Below are 12,369 nucleotides of genomic sequence, written 5' to 3'. Positions count from 1 at the left end.
TCTGCACACAGTAAGAGTTCAATAAATACGATTGAGTGAATGAATGAACCATCCAAACAGGACGTTGTACGAAGACACATCATTAAAACTGATTAGAAAAAAAACTGTCAGTACAAGAAATTCAAGTCACTTTCCAGAATTATAAGAAAATGGAGGCATTAAACGATATGAAGTACAGTGAGGAAGAGGAGGCAAAGGAGCTTACTTTGCCCTGGCCTCAGGAACAATTGTCATGTAGATTTGTTAATGGAATTGGGTTTCCTCAGTAACTGGTCCTGGGTATTCCTTTATGGCCTCAGCAAGATCACATGGACCTTGGGTCCAAAGATACAGCCCAGGAGCCCAGCGCTGGAGGCCAAGATGGAGAAGATCTCCACGGTCACCATGGCCTTCCCCTTGGTGCTCAGGTAGGTGGGCAGGAAGGAGATCCAGACGCTGCAGAACACCAGCATGCTGAACTTGATGAATCTGGCCTCGTTGAAGGTGTGTGGCAGATTCCGGGCCAGAAAGGCCACGGTGAACCTTACCAGGGACAGGAAGCCCATGTAGCCCAGGACGCAGTAGAAGGAGGTGATGGAGCCCTCGTTGCACTCAAGAACGATGTGGTCAACCTCAGCTTGTGTGTTGAAGTCAGGGAAAGGGGGAGAGGTCCCCAACAGACCCCTCAGATCGTCACTTGGATCAGAGAGCAGATGAGGACGACAAAGTTAGATATTCGTTGACCTATTCATCCCCGGAACCTGCTCACCGACTTGATGGCCCGGAAGGCCAGGACCACTGTGATGGTTTTGGCCAGCACCGAAGCCACGGCCACGGAGAATATGATGCCGAAGGCAGTTTGTCGGAGGAGGCAGGACGCTGTACTGGGACGTCCGATGAAGATGAGGGAGCAGAGGAAGGAGAGCATGAGGGAGATGAGGAGGACGTAGCTGAGGCCGCGGTTGTTGGCCCTGACGATGGGCGTGTCCCGGTACTTGATAAAGATCCCCAAGTTCAGGACTGTAATCAGGGAGAAAGAAAGAGCTGTAGAAACCAGGACAATCCCCAGCGGCTCGTCGAAAGAGAGGAACATCTTGACTCTGGGGAGACAGTCATCTCTCTGCTCATTGGAATAGTCATCATCAAGGCAATTCCAACAGTGAGCCGCGTCTGAAAGGGAAAGTCCTACATAACAATTTGCCCCCACAATAGAGTTAGGAGACATGATTCCTGCCTTCAAAGAACTGTAGTCTAAGTGGGGAGACAAACATGAAATTAAGTACAGAAAAGAGGAAGACAGGAATGGAAAGATGGCTATGTGGATGAGTAAGGTGCTTAAATAATAGGGTCAGTAAGTGCATAGTTACTAAGTTTAAGTATGAATGCAAATTTATTAGGGTGGGTGTGATTACATTTTAAAATGCTAGATGGGACAACAGGCGAAGGAAACATAATCTGGAAAGACTTCCTGTTGGTGGTGGGAAGAGATTCAAGAAGGGTTTTGCATAAGAAAGGAGTTGAGATTGGACAGATTTGAAGGAGAAAAGTGTTCCAGAGGGGAACAAGGGCATGAGGAAGGAGTCAAATGTGAGATCAATCCATCAATCATATTGAGCAATTTCTGTTTGCCGAGCACTGTACCAAGTGCATGGGAAAGTACAATACAGTAAGTAGAGTTGGCAGATTCTCTCCCTGCCTTCTAGGAGCTTACAGCCTACAAGAGAGATGGGAATGAGGCCAACCTGATTAACTTGTATTTACACTCCCAGAATTTAGAACAGCGCTTGACACATAGTAAGCACTGAACAAATGCCATAAAGAAAGAAAGAGGAAATAAGCCGTTTAGTTTGAGAGAAACAACGTGTGGAAGATGGAGTATAGTGTGAAAAAACAATGTTTAATTAAGATGGAGAGAACGGATAAGATTCCTTAAAACCGATGGTCAAGAGCGTGCTGTACAGCACCAGGCAGTTTTTCAGGTTCAGAAACAAACTCAAGCAGAAACAGTATAGTAAATTGATTACCACTATAACATCGGAAATGTAAAATGGGAAGGAACCAGAACTGATCCCCTAGGGAAATATAAAAGCCAGTTTGAACAGGAAAAGGCTAGTGGAAAAACCACAGAACAAGAATTTAGGAAAACTCTGTCTTAATCCCAGCTCCACCATGTGCCTGCTGCGAGACCTCCTCTGTGCCTCAGTTTCCTCCTCTGTAAAATTGGGATTGAAAACCAGTTCTCCCTCCCAATTAGACTGGGATCCCCATGTGACACAAAACAGTGTTTAATGGATTACTTCAGTTTTTACCAATTTATTTGGCAAATGGCAGGAATAATGCCAGTATTGGTGTTATTGCCATTATTATCATTATTATTACAAGACAGAAAAGGTAAGGTGTGCTGCTGCCACTGATATAAACTAGACTGGATAGGGAGAAGACTGGAAGCCAGGAGTCCAGAAGAGAGGGTATTACAGCTCGTTGTGGGCAGGAAACATGTCTGTTAATACTTTTGTATTATACTCCCCCAGGACCACAGTACAGTGCTCTGCACCTTATAACTCTCAGTAAATACCAATAATTGAATAATCAACTGTATTTATTGAGAACTTACTAGGTGCAGAGCACTGTACCAAGTGCTTGGGAGAGTCTAATGCAACAGAATTAGAAGACACGTTCCCTGACCATAACAGGTTTACAGTCTAGAGGATGACAATGATTGGCAAGTGAGTCGTTAGATTCTGATTCCACGATACTGGCTATAAGGTGGAGGTGAAGGGGCATTTCTTTGGGATATTACTGAGGAAGAATTGGCAGATGATTCAGAGGGCTTGGATTTGGGAACAGAATGAAAGATTACTCCAAGGCTGTGATATCACCCCATTCCCAGCCCCACCGCACTTACAGTCATATCCTTGGATTCTAAAATTTCCCCCATCTGTAATTTATTTACATGTCCATCTCCCCCTGTAGACTGTCAGCTCCTTGTGAGGAAGGCCCGGGGCTGCGTTGACAAATTCTATTGTATATTACTCCCCCAAGTGGCTAGTACAGTGCTGTGCAAACAGTCAACTCTCAACCAATACCACTGATTGATTGATTAATTGATCATTTGGCAGAGGCCGTTAGGTTGTCAACAGTGATGGGAAAGTTAGGGATGGGGAGAGTTTGGAGGGAAATTAGATATATGACATGCCCATTATGGTCTTGATGTTAGGGGCAGTCTGATACATCTGTGCTGCTTTCAGTTGCAGCACTCTATGAGAAGTGGCATGGCCTAGTGGATAGAGAGCCAGAAGACGTGGGTTTTAATTCTGTCTCTGCCACTTGCCTTCTGTGTAAACTGGGGCAAGTGATCGGATTTATCTGTGCACCAGTTTCCTCAATTGTAATATGGGATTAAGACTGTGAGCCCCATGTGGGACATGAACTGTGTTTATTTAACCTGATTAGATTTTTTCTAACCCAAGGTGTAGAAGAAATTAGAATAGTAATAATAATAATAATAATTTACAGTGCTTGGCATATAGGAAGTGCTTAACAAATGCTAATTTAAAAATATGGAAGCTTCATCGTTGCTCTCTAGAATTCAGTCTAGAGAGCCAGAGGGTGCGAGTCAAGTTGGCGTGCCCAAACAGACACCGTGGTGACTGAATAGAAATTCCAGAGTCATTGATAAAGGCAGTCAGCAGTGCCCAGGCCACTGGATGCCTGGCTCCCTGCAGACGCCTACCTGTCTGGTTGGAGATCTCACCCTTGGGGCATGGGGTACAATCATAGCAGCAGACAGCCTTCCTCTCCCGGGCTGTTTTCTAGAATCCAGGGAGGCAGCTCTCACTGCACTTGGACTGAGGGGTCTGAGCATTGAGATAGGAAAGGACAACATAAGAAGTCCCTCTGAAACGCTCCCCTCCTCCCAGCTGGCCTATGTCTGCTGACAATGCTGACATCCCCAAACCCAGACTCTTGGAGTCAGTCTCAGCTCCTCATTGCCATTTTTCTCTCATACTCAATTTACCGGCAGAACCAATAGGTTTTTCCTAAACAAAATCTCACATCAGGGCCCTTTCTCTCCAACAAAACAGCCCCTTCCTTGGTTCAAAAACTCATCCTATCACGATTGAAGGGAAATGTCCATTCACAACACATATCCCCTCTTTTCAAAACGTCTAACGATTAAACATTTTCCACCGCATTTCAAAAAACGGTATCGGTTTAACACTTAGTACGTGCGAGACTCTGTACAAAGCACTGGGGCAGATTCAACCTAATCAGTTTGGACACAGTCCACGTCCCACATGGGGTTCAAAGTCTTGATCCCCATTTTTCAGATGTTGTAACTGAGACTCAGAGAAGTTAAGTGACTTGTCCAAGGTCACACAGCAGACAAGTAGTTGAGGCAGGATTAGAACCAAGTCCTCTAGCCCTTGGTCTACTATATCATTTCTCCACACATGAACCGCGTGGCCAAGGAGAAATGTCATTACTGAATCATACTCAACCAGACAGCAGCAGCACCAGGACTCACGGGTAGACCACATTGTCCTCCTGGACACAGATCTTCATGGTTAAAGAGGAATGATCATTAACTTCTAATATTCTCCTTCTACGTCCTTAACTTCCCCTTCATTATGGGCCACTGGTCTATGAATGTATTCAAAGCACGCTTGAATTGACTGAAATGTTTTTCTGCTAGAGCTTTGGTATGAGAAATTCCATAAGCTAAATCCCCAGTGGACTGAGAGGCGATACAGGAAGGGTGTTGGAGAGACCAGGTGCCAATCAGAAGAAATAGTGTGTGAGAGGGGAAGGAGAGGTTTTTAGCCAGAGGCAGCTTAGTGGACAGCTGAAGGATTTAGCTGGACTGATAATGCCTTCACACTCAAAACTGTTGCTTTCCTCACCTGGTAGAATCCCGAGTTCCATACAATGGCCTCCTCATTAATGATCAAATCATTCCCCATGGATGCCTGAGGTTTAAACTCTCCGACCTTCACTCGCAGGCACCTCAGAAAATTGTATGCCTGTAAATTCAGTATATCATCAATCATCATCATCATCAATCGTATTTATTGAGTGCTTACTACGTGCAGAGCACTGTACTAAGCGCTTGGGAAGTACAAATTGGCAACATATAGAGACAGTCCCTACCCAACAGTGGGTTCACAGTCTAAAATACATATATACATATATACAGGTATCTACCTATCCTATCCTATCTAACAGCTACAGCGCCTGGCATGTAGTAAACACCCCTCAAAATAATCAGATGATGATGATGGCATTTGTTAAACTGTACACTGTACTAAGCGCTTGGGAGATGTTCACTGACTATATCATAGTATATCATAATTCGGGACTGATTCAGTGCTTCCATAAGTATCTTGGTGGTCCCCAATGCTCGCGTTGAACAGTAATTGTCTCAGGAAGGAGTGGAGCTGCCAGAGAGAGAGAGTGTATAATGAGAGGTGAAAGAAAACATGGAAAGAGTAGTTGCAAACTGCCCAGAGGGGGTTTTGCCACAGAGAACTGTGGGGGACCCTTACCTGCCACGGAGGGGGCACCATTGTTTCCTCTGGCCCGGAAGTTTGCATTCATGAAGCACGCGTGCCACCCTATATACAGCGCTGTGAAAATTGTGTTTCAGCCCTGTCAGCTCCATGTCAATGCTAAGCAAGTTTAGGGTGTCAAAGCTCTCATTTCCATAGCAGGTAGTCACCTGTGCGTGTTCAGTATGTTGGGAAACTTTCAAGACACAGCCTAGTCGAGCTTGCCAGAAATCCTTGAGAAACACATCATTGGGGTACTTTGAAGTGTTTAGCTGCTCGGAGGAAATCTTGGTATCCAGACACACCATCCGTATGGACAGAAAATGACAAATAACCTATGAAGGAATTATCAAATGTGTAGTAATCATTACTTATGGTGTCATCAAAATGAGCCGTGTTGACCCAAACCTTCCCGGTAACACCAAACCGACAACCCATTTAAACATGATGAGGGAGTCGATGTCACCATAGACAACGGCCACATTAGTCGACAAATCATTCATCTTTTGATTCAATATTTGTATCTGTCTTGTGCCATAGTAGTCAGTTTCAGGGATCCTTTCTGTTAAGGCCACACAGACTCCGTGTCTGCTCATCTCCTGTGTCAAGTCCCGTGTGAATATTTCACCTTGAATGTTATTGGAGACTATCAGGCTGACCCAGGTCCAGCCAAAATGCAGCAACAACTGAACTATTCCCCGCTGCTGAGCGGTGTCTCTGGGGGCCACCTGGTAGAGAGAGGGGAACTGCACCGGATCTCTCAGGGAGGCATCATAGGGGCCGTAGGTGATCTGGATGGGAGACAACGAAGCTCAGTAATCGTTCAAACATTTGGATTTTTAATCACAAAGCATAATATCGACATGTTAGGAACTGGATTGCAGAAAGACCCCTTTGTTATGCAGCATATTGATATGCATTGCTACACCCAGTTAGCATTTTTAATTTGTTTAAAGAAAATTCTGTTTTAAGCAAAAGAGCATAAACCAAGGATAATGTCCCATAGGAAATAATGTAGAAAAGGTCTAGGCCTCCCCAAGGTTGCCCCATACCTATCAAGAAAAATACACATAGCGTTGAAAAGCAGTGCAAATGACAAGAAATATAATTAATGCGTTTTCTAATGAACACTATTTATTAACATGTGATCACTCAAATTCATGATATTGATCAGCTATACGTTAACACATGAGTCTTATATTAACCCCCTCCATACACACACTTACACACACACACACACACACACACACACACACTTAATTGTTCTATTACTAGTACTACAAATGACTAGTATTAAAATGTCATAGGGTCATCATGAAAAGCTCTCTAAAAGAAGAGCAGTACAAGAGGGGATCCCTGTATTTGATCATTGAAACTCTGTCACTGAAGTTACAGGGCATACGGCAAAATGGCATTGGGGTGAGTCAGATCAAGGAAGAAAAATGGCACACCATTCTGATTTCTCTCCTTATTCACCAAGATTTCCAGTACATTATTTCCTCAAAAATCTCCAGTGGCTACCAATCAATCTGCGCATCGGCAGAAACTCCTCACCCTGGGCTTCAAGGCTGTCCATCACCTCGCCCCCTCCTACCTCACCTCCCTTCTCTCCTTCTACAGCCCACCCCGCACCCTCCGCTACTCTGCCGCTATTCTCCTCACCGTGCCTCCTTCTCACCTGTCCCGCCATCGACTCCCGGCCCACGTCATCCCTCAGGCCTGGAATGCCCTTCCTCTGCCCATCCGCCAAGCTAGCTCTCTTGCTCCCTTCAAGGCCCTACTGAGAGCTCACCTCCGCGAGGAGGCCTTCCCAGACTGAGCCCCCTCCTTCCTCTCCCCCTTGTCCCCCTCTCCGTCCCCCCAACCTGCCTCCTTCCCTTCCCCACAGCACCTGTATATATGTACATATGTTTGTACATATTTATTACTCTATTTATTTATTCATTTATTTTACTTGTACATATCTATTCTATTTATTTTATTTTGTTAGTATGTTTGGTTGTGTTCTCTGTCTCCCCCTTTTAGACTGTGAGCCCACTGTTCGGTAGGGACTGTCTCTATATGTTGCCAATTTGACTTCCCAAGCGCTTAGTACAGTGCTCTTCACAAAGTAAGCGCTCAATAAATACGATTGATGATGATGATAATCATTGCAGCTTTGACATTCCTTAACCAGAGAGCTCAGCTTTCCCGGTACAAATCAGCCTGCCAAAATCCCAGCCCTTCCCCGCTTCCCATTTCTCAACAGTACGCACTGCAGATCCCAGCTTTGGCTTTATTCATGATGTTCCCACCCTGATTAATTTCTGATCTCGTGCCAGTCACTGGTCCCAATGGGATAGATGATTGAGTCAGGCCGGGGCCTGGAAGTTACAAAGCTAGTCCATCTCCCTCTCAGGAACATGCTCGTCCTCAGGTCACTGCAGGCCCAGTTACCCCTGGAGGGTCATTGCACCTTGGAACCCTCGGTTCTCCATATTCTGCTGAAGAAATTCCCTCCGTGGCCACCAAAATAGAGGGACCAGTCCCTTTTCCCCACACGATGATGCGTAGCAAAAAGAACAGACCCCACTTTCTATCTCCTTCTGCACAACAGAAGAGCACAAGGCTCAGTGGTTACCACTGCTCTGTTCCCCAACCCCCGGAGGAAAGATTGAAGGACCAGGACTACAGCAAAGAAAAGGGTTTTCCAGTTTCTTCCTCTTTGGGCTGTCCCTGTCTAAAAAGCACACAAATATTTCACACCAGATTCATCACCCAGCAAATTCTTGAACCAAAGGAATACAGGAAAGGCAGGAAATCTCGAACTTATTGGAGAAACAAACTGAGATTTCCAAATCCCTCTCTGCAGATCAGGCAGAGGATGGTCCTGACAACACAACTATGGGAATCTGGAGAAATTCTCCCGGAGAAGTAGCTGTTTCCAGACCTGGGTGACGGGGGGGAGATTGAGGGGACATCTAGTGCATTTGGACAGTGATTAGGACTGAGCAGAGATTTCCTACCTGGGGGAACTTGTGGAATCCAATGACGTTGGCCATGGCAACGGACAAGGTAGACCTGATGCCCCCGATTATGGCCACCAATTTACGACGCCCCTCGCAGCTGTAATTGGGAACTGTCCGGCCCGCATCGGAGAGCAGGACCAGAGACTGCTCCACGGCCAGCTTCTCCCGGAATAAATTATCGGAGATGTGGAATCCCAAGGAGACGTTGGGCAGGAGGCTGGGGTCTTTGTTGATCTGCTCTACGGCAAACACCAGGGCCAGAACGTGCTGGTTATGTTTGGAAATGTGGCTATAAGGAAGAGGGGAGAGAATTCTCACAGCTCTGTTCCAGGTGTTGTTGGAGTGGGGTTCGAAGGCTTGGAGGGTAGGGACTGAGACCTGGGGACTGGGAACATCAGGGATAAGGGTTTTTAGGACCTGAGAAGTAAGAGACTGAGGAGGGTGTGGGCTGCAGTTTGTGCACATTGAGTCTGTCTTTGCGGGGAGGGTGAGCAAAGCAATCTCTGCCTATCTACCCAAGGGGCCCGGGGGAATTCTGAAAGAGCCATAATGAACCGCTGCCTCCTCTCTGGCACTAAAAATCAACCAGGCTCGTGGAAGACAAAGAGAAGTGCAGCAGGTAGAGAGACAAGGGAGCGGGGAGAAGGCTCAGTAAAGGTGACAGGGAAAACAGCAACCGTGACAGGGGCAAAGCGTGCCCAAGTCCCTCCGTCTCTCAGAGAATGGAAATAAATCCCTGTTCATCCCCATCCAATCAAAACATCACACGGATATTTTACCAGCAAAACTGACACTTACACGTATGTCTTATCAAGCCAAAAAGGATATCTGTTAAATTCTGGTAGATATCCCTCAAACACATTCAGAGCTAAGAGAGCTCCAATCACCAGATCCCCATCTGTGTAGTAGCCCCGTGAGTAGTCTCTGCGCAAAGAGCATTGGCTTCTCGACACAGAGACGGCTGGCATCAGGAACCGTGAGCAAAGAAGCAAGACCAGCCGCAGCAGCAACAGGACCGCGACTCCCGGTCCCAGAGCTGTAGCCCTGAGCCTGCCCTGAGCTGAGGACGATGCTGAGCCCCAGATCACCTGGCTGCTCCGATCCCATTCAAAAAGGATGCCCCCTGCCAGCTGAAAAGTCCTCTTACAGGAGCTGGCACAGACTCAGAAACAGACTCGCCCAGGCAAACAGTCTGAGTCCTAGTCAGCCCCAGCGAGGAGAGGTTCGGGTAGCTTTTATAGGATCTGGGGTGATACTGTGTGAGGAGCCTTTTTCACAGGCTCCAATTTCCCCTGATAGGAACGGAGTATAATGGTCCCCCCTTTCTCCTCCCTCCCCTCCTTTCTGCTCAAGCAGAGACCAGCACATTCCCCGTGCTCTGATTCACTCTCGGGATTGTCTCTGTCGAGAAGACCTGCACCTGGGTTCATGCTTTTTTTCCAGCTGCCTAAGGACAAAATAAATCTTCCTCCTTCCCCTCACCCCTCCTTTTTCACTCTGGGGACCCCCAGAGGATCAGAAGTGGAGCCGGTCTGATCTCATACAGAGTCACGTCCCTGGTTCCAGTAAATGGAATTTACTCCTACTCTCACTCTCGTCCCCAAATGGCTTGGTCCAACCGGCATCCAACAAAGCGAGGAAGAGCAGCAAGATCCCTTCCACCATGCTGTGGAATAAATGTGCAGACACCACCAACAGTCTGGATGGAGGTGGGATGCTAAAATAATAGCCTAAAGTGAAAGTAAGTCTTTTCTCTGGAAGTGAAGAATTTTGGAAATTTACAGTCAAAGATTTATGCCAAAAGATAACAATGGAGTGTACTAAAGCAGTCATTGACGAAATCTGGAAAACTCCAGAGGGGATTTAAATTCCGGGTGCACTCCTCAAAAACTACATCTGAAGGAATTTTAACTTGCTTTCCTGAGAATGTGATGCATCCTCTAGCTAGTCTCTCTGCGAATCCCTGCCTCTTTAACTGGGAGTCTTTTATGGAAATTTTAAAAAGCTACTTCATTGGCCTCACTTTATGTGCAAGTGATAATTTCTGCCTTTATCTACCGTCCTCCAAACTTGCATTTGGTTTTCTACAGGAATTTTTTGACTACTAAATCTATCCCAGGGCGGGGTTCAAGAGAGAGCTGGGTAGAACCAGAAGGTTCCCCTGAATGAATCTAGCAGTGGGTACTGTGGGAATTGTCACTTGCAAACCAGGTGAGGCCAGTGAAACAGCTCTTTTCAAGACGTTTTCGAATCACATATGCATGGAGAGTGCCCGACACAGTTTCAGGATCCAAAGTGGATCTCAGTAGTGCTAACATATGAACCATGACTCTCAGTAGGTTCTGGAGACCATACTCATGAAAACCTGGATTCCATCCCTCCACAGGGGATCAAAGAGGGCCTAAATTTAGTCACCAAACCTGAACAGTAAGCTCTCAATTAATTCCAGTTATTGAGACACCCAACCAGAACGGAAAGTGCTCAGTTAATAACACTGATTGATCCACTCTGGGCCGAGAGCATAAAGGGGCTGGCTACTTTCCGTCGTCCTGAAATACCATAGTTTTCCCTTCTTTCCTTGCATATGAGAAAGTCATCGAGACCATTAGGCACCGCAGACGGCAATCAAAGGTTCGGGGATTTTTGGGAAAACATTTTCAAGTGAAATCGAAGAATGACCTCATTCAAAATCTGTGGCAGGCAAAATGCCTACTGTTTCCACCTTTCTCTTCCCGCACCCATACCATCTCACAGAGAAGCAGCATGGCTCAGTGGAAAGAGCACGGCCTTTGGAGTCAGAGTTCATGGGTTCAAATCCCGGCTCTGCCAATTGTCAGCTGTGTGACTTTGGGCAAGTAACTTAACTTTTCTGTGCCTCAGTTACCTCATCTGTAAAATAGGGATTAAGACTGTGAGCCCCTCGTGGGACAGGATGATCACCTTGTAACCTCCCCAGCGCTTAGAACAGTGCTTTGCACGTAGTAAGTGCTTAATGAATGTCATCATCATTATTATTGTTGTTATTAGAAGAATCAGCTCAGGCCTCTGATACAAACCTCTAGAAATATCTCAGACAAGAGTGGTTATTATGCCTCAAGCCCAAGGTACGGAACACCTGATGCCTGGATAATTGCTTCCTCCTTGAAATTTGATATGAGATTTCCAGCAATGTTTGCATCATTTGAGAAAATTTCAATTGAAATCCCAATAGTTACAAACCAGGAGTGTTCAAACTATGATTTGAATGCATCACTAACCACACCTCATATAATGTAACAAAGTGTTAGATCATTGTTTTAGAATTCACCCATGCTTATCTCAGCCACATTCCCATGCATATGAATACGATCTCACTATTACCAAAAATAGCAATATCAATAAAGTGGGGGGGGGGCGGGGGAATGGGAAGAGAATGGATATGAACAGATTAGTCAAAACACTGCAGTACAGGTAGTTTGAAGGAAGACGACACGAACATGAAGAAATGAAGGCGAAGAAATGAAATGAAGATCAGCTAGTGTAGTAATAGTATTTATTAAACATTTGCTTGGGGTAAGAACGATTCTTCGTACCGAATTGGGATTTTAAAAAACCAAGCATAAATACGAATGAACAGATTAAGACACACACTGGAGGTCCCAAAAGTCTCACTGTTTAGGTTCGGGAGGACAGACTTTTGAAATGAGAAATAAATCAGAAGCATTGATCAGCAGACAGTGGCAAACCCAGGAAAGGAAACCGTTCCATGGCAGAGGATGAGTTGGGCTGTTCTATGAAGAAAGGATGAGTTCTGATGGAATCACTTGTGTATGGCTGCAATATCCCTGTGCACG

At 45.8% G+C, this 12,369-nt stretch overlaps 1 pseudogene; it reads right to left on the bottom strand.

The window, feature by feature from the left end:
• Positions 1–287: 287 nt before the first annotated feature.
• On the bottom strand, positions 288–10,201 carry LOC119940023 (annotated as a pseudogene).
• Positions 10,202–12,369: the final 2,168 nt, after the last annotated feature.

This window comes from Tachyglossus aculeatus, chromosome 18 (genome assembly GCF_015852505.1).
Source record: "Tachyglossus aculeatus isolate mTacAcu1 chromosome 18, mTacAcu1.pri, whole genome shotgun sequence".
Taxonomy (NCBI): Eukaryota; Metazoa; Chordata; class Mammalia; order Monotremata; family Tachyglossidae; genus Tachyglossus; species Tachyglossus aculeatus.
The sequence above is the reverse complement of the archived record's forward strand: the minus strand, read 5'-3'. Positions and strand labels throughout refer to the sequence as shown.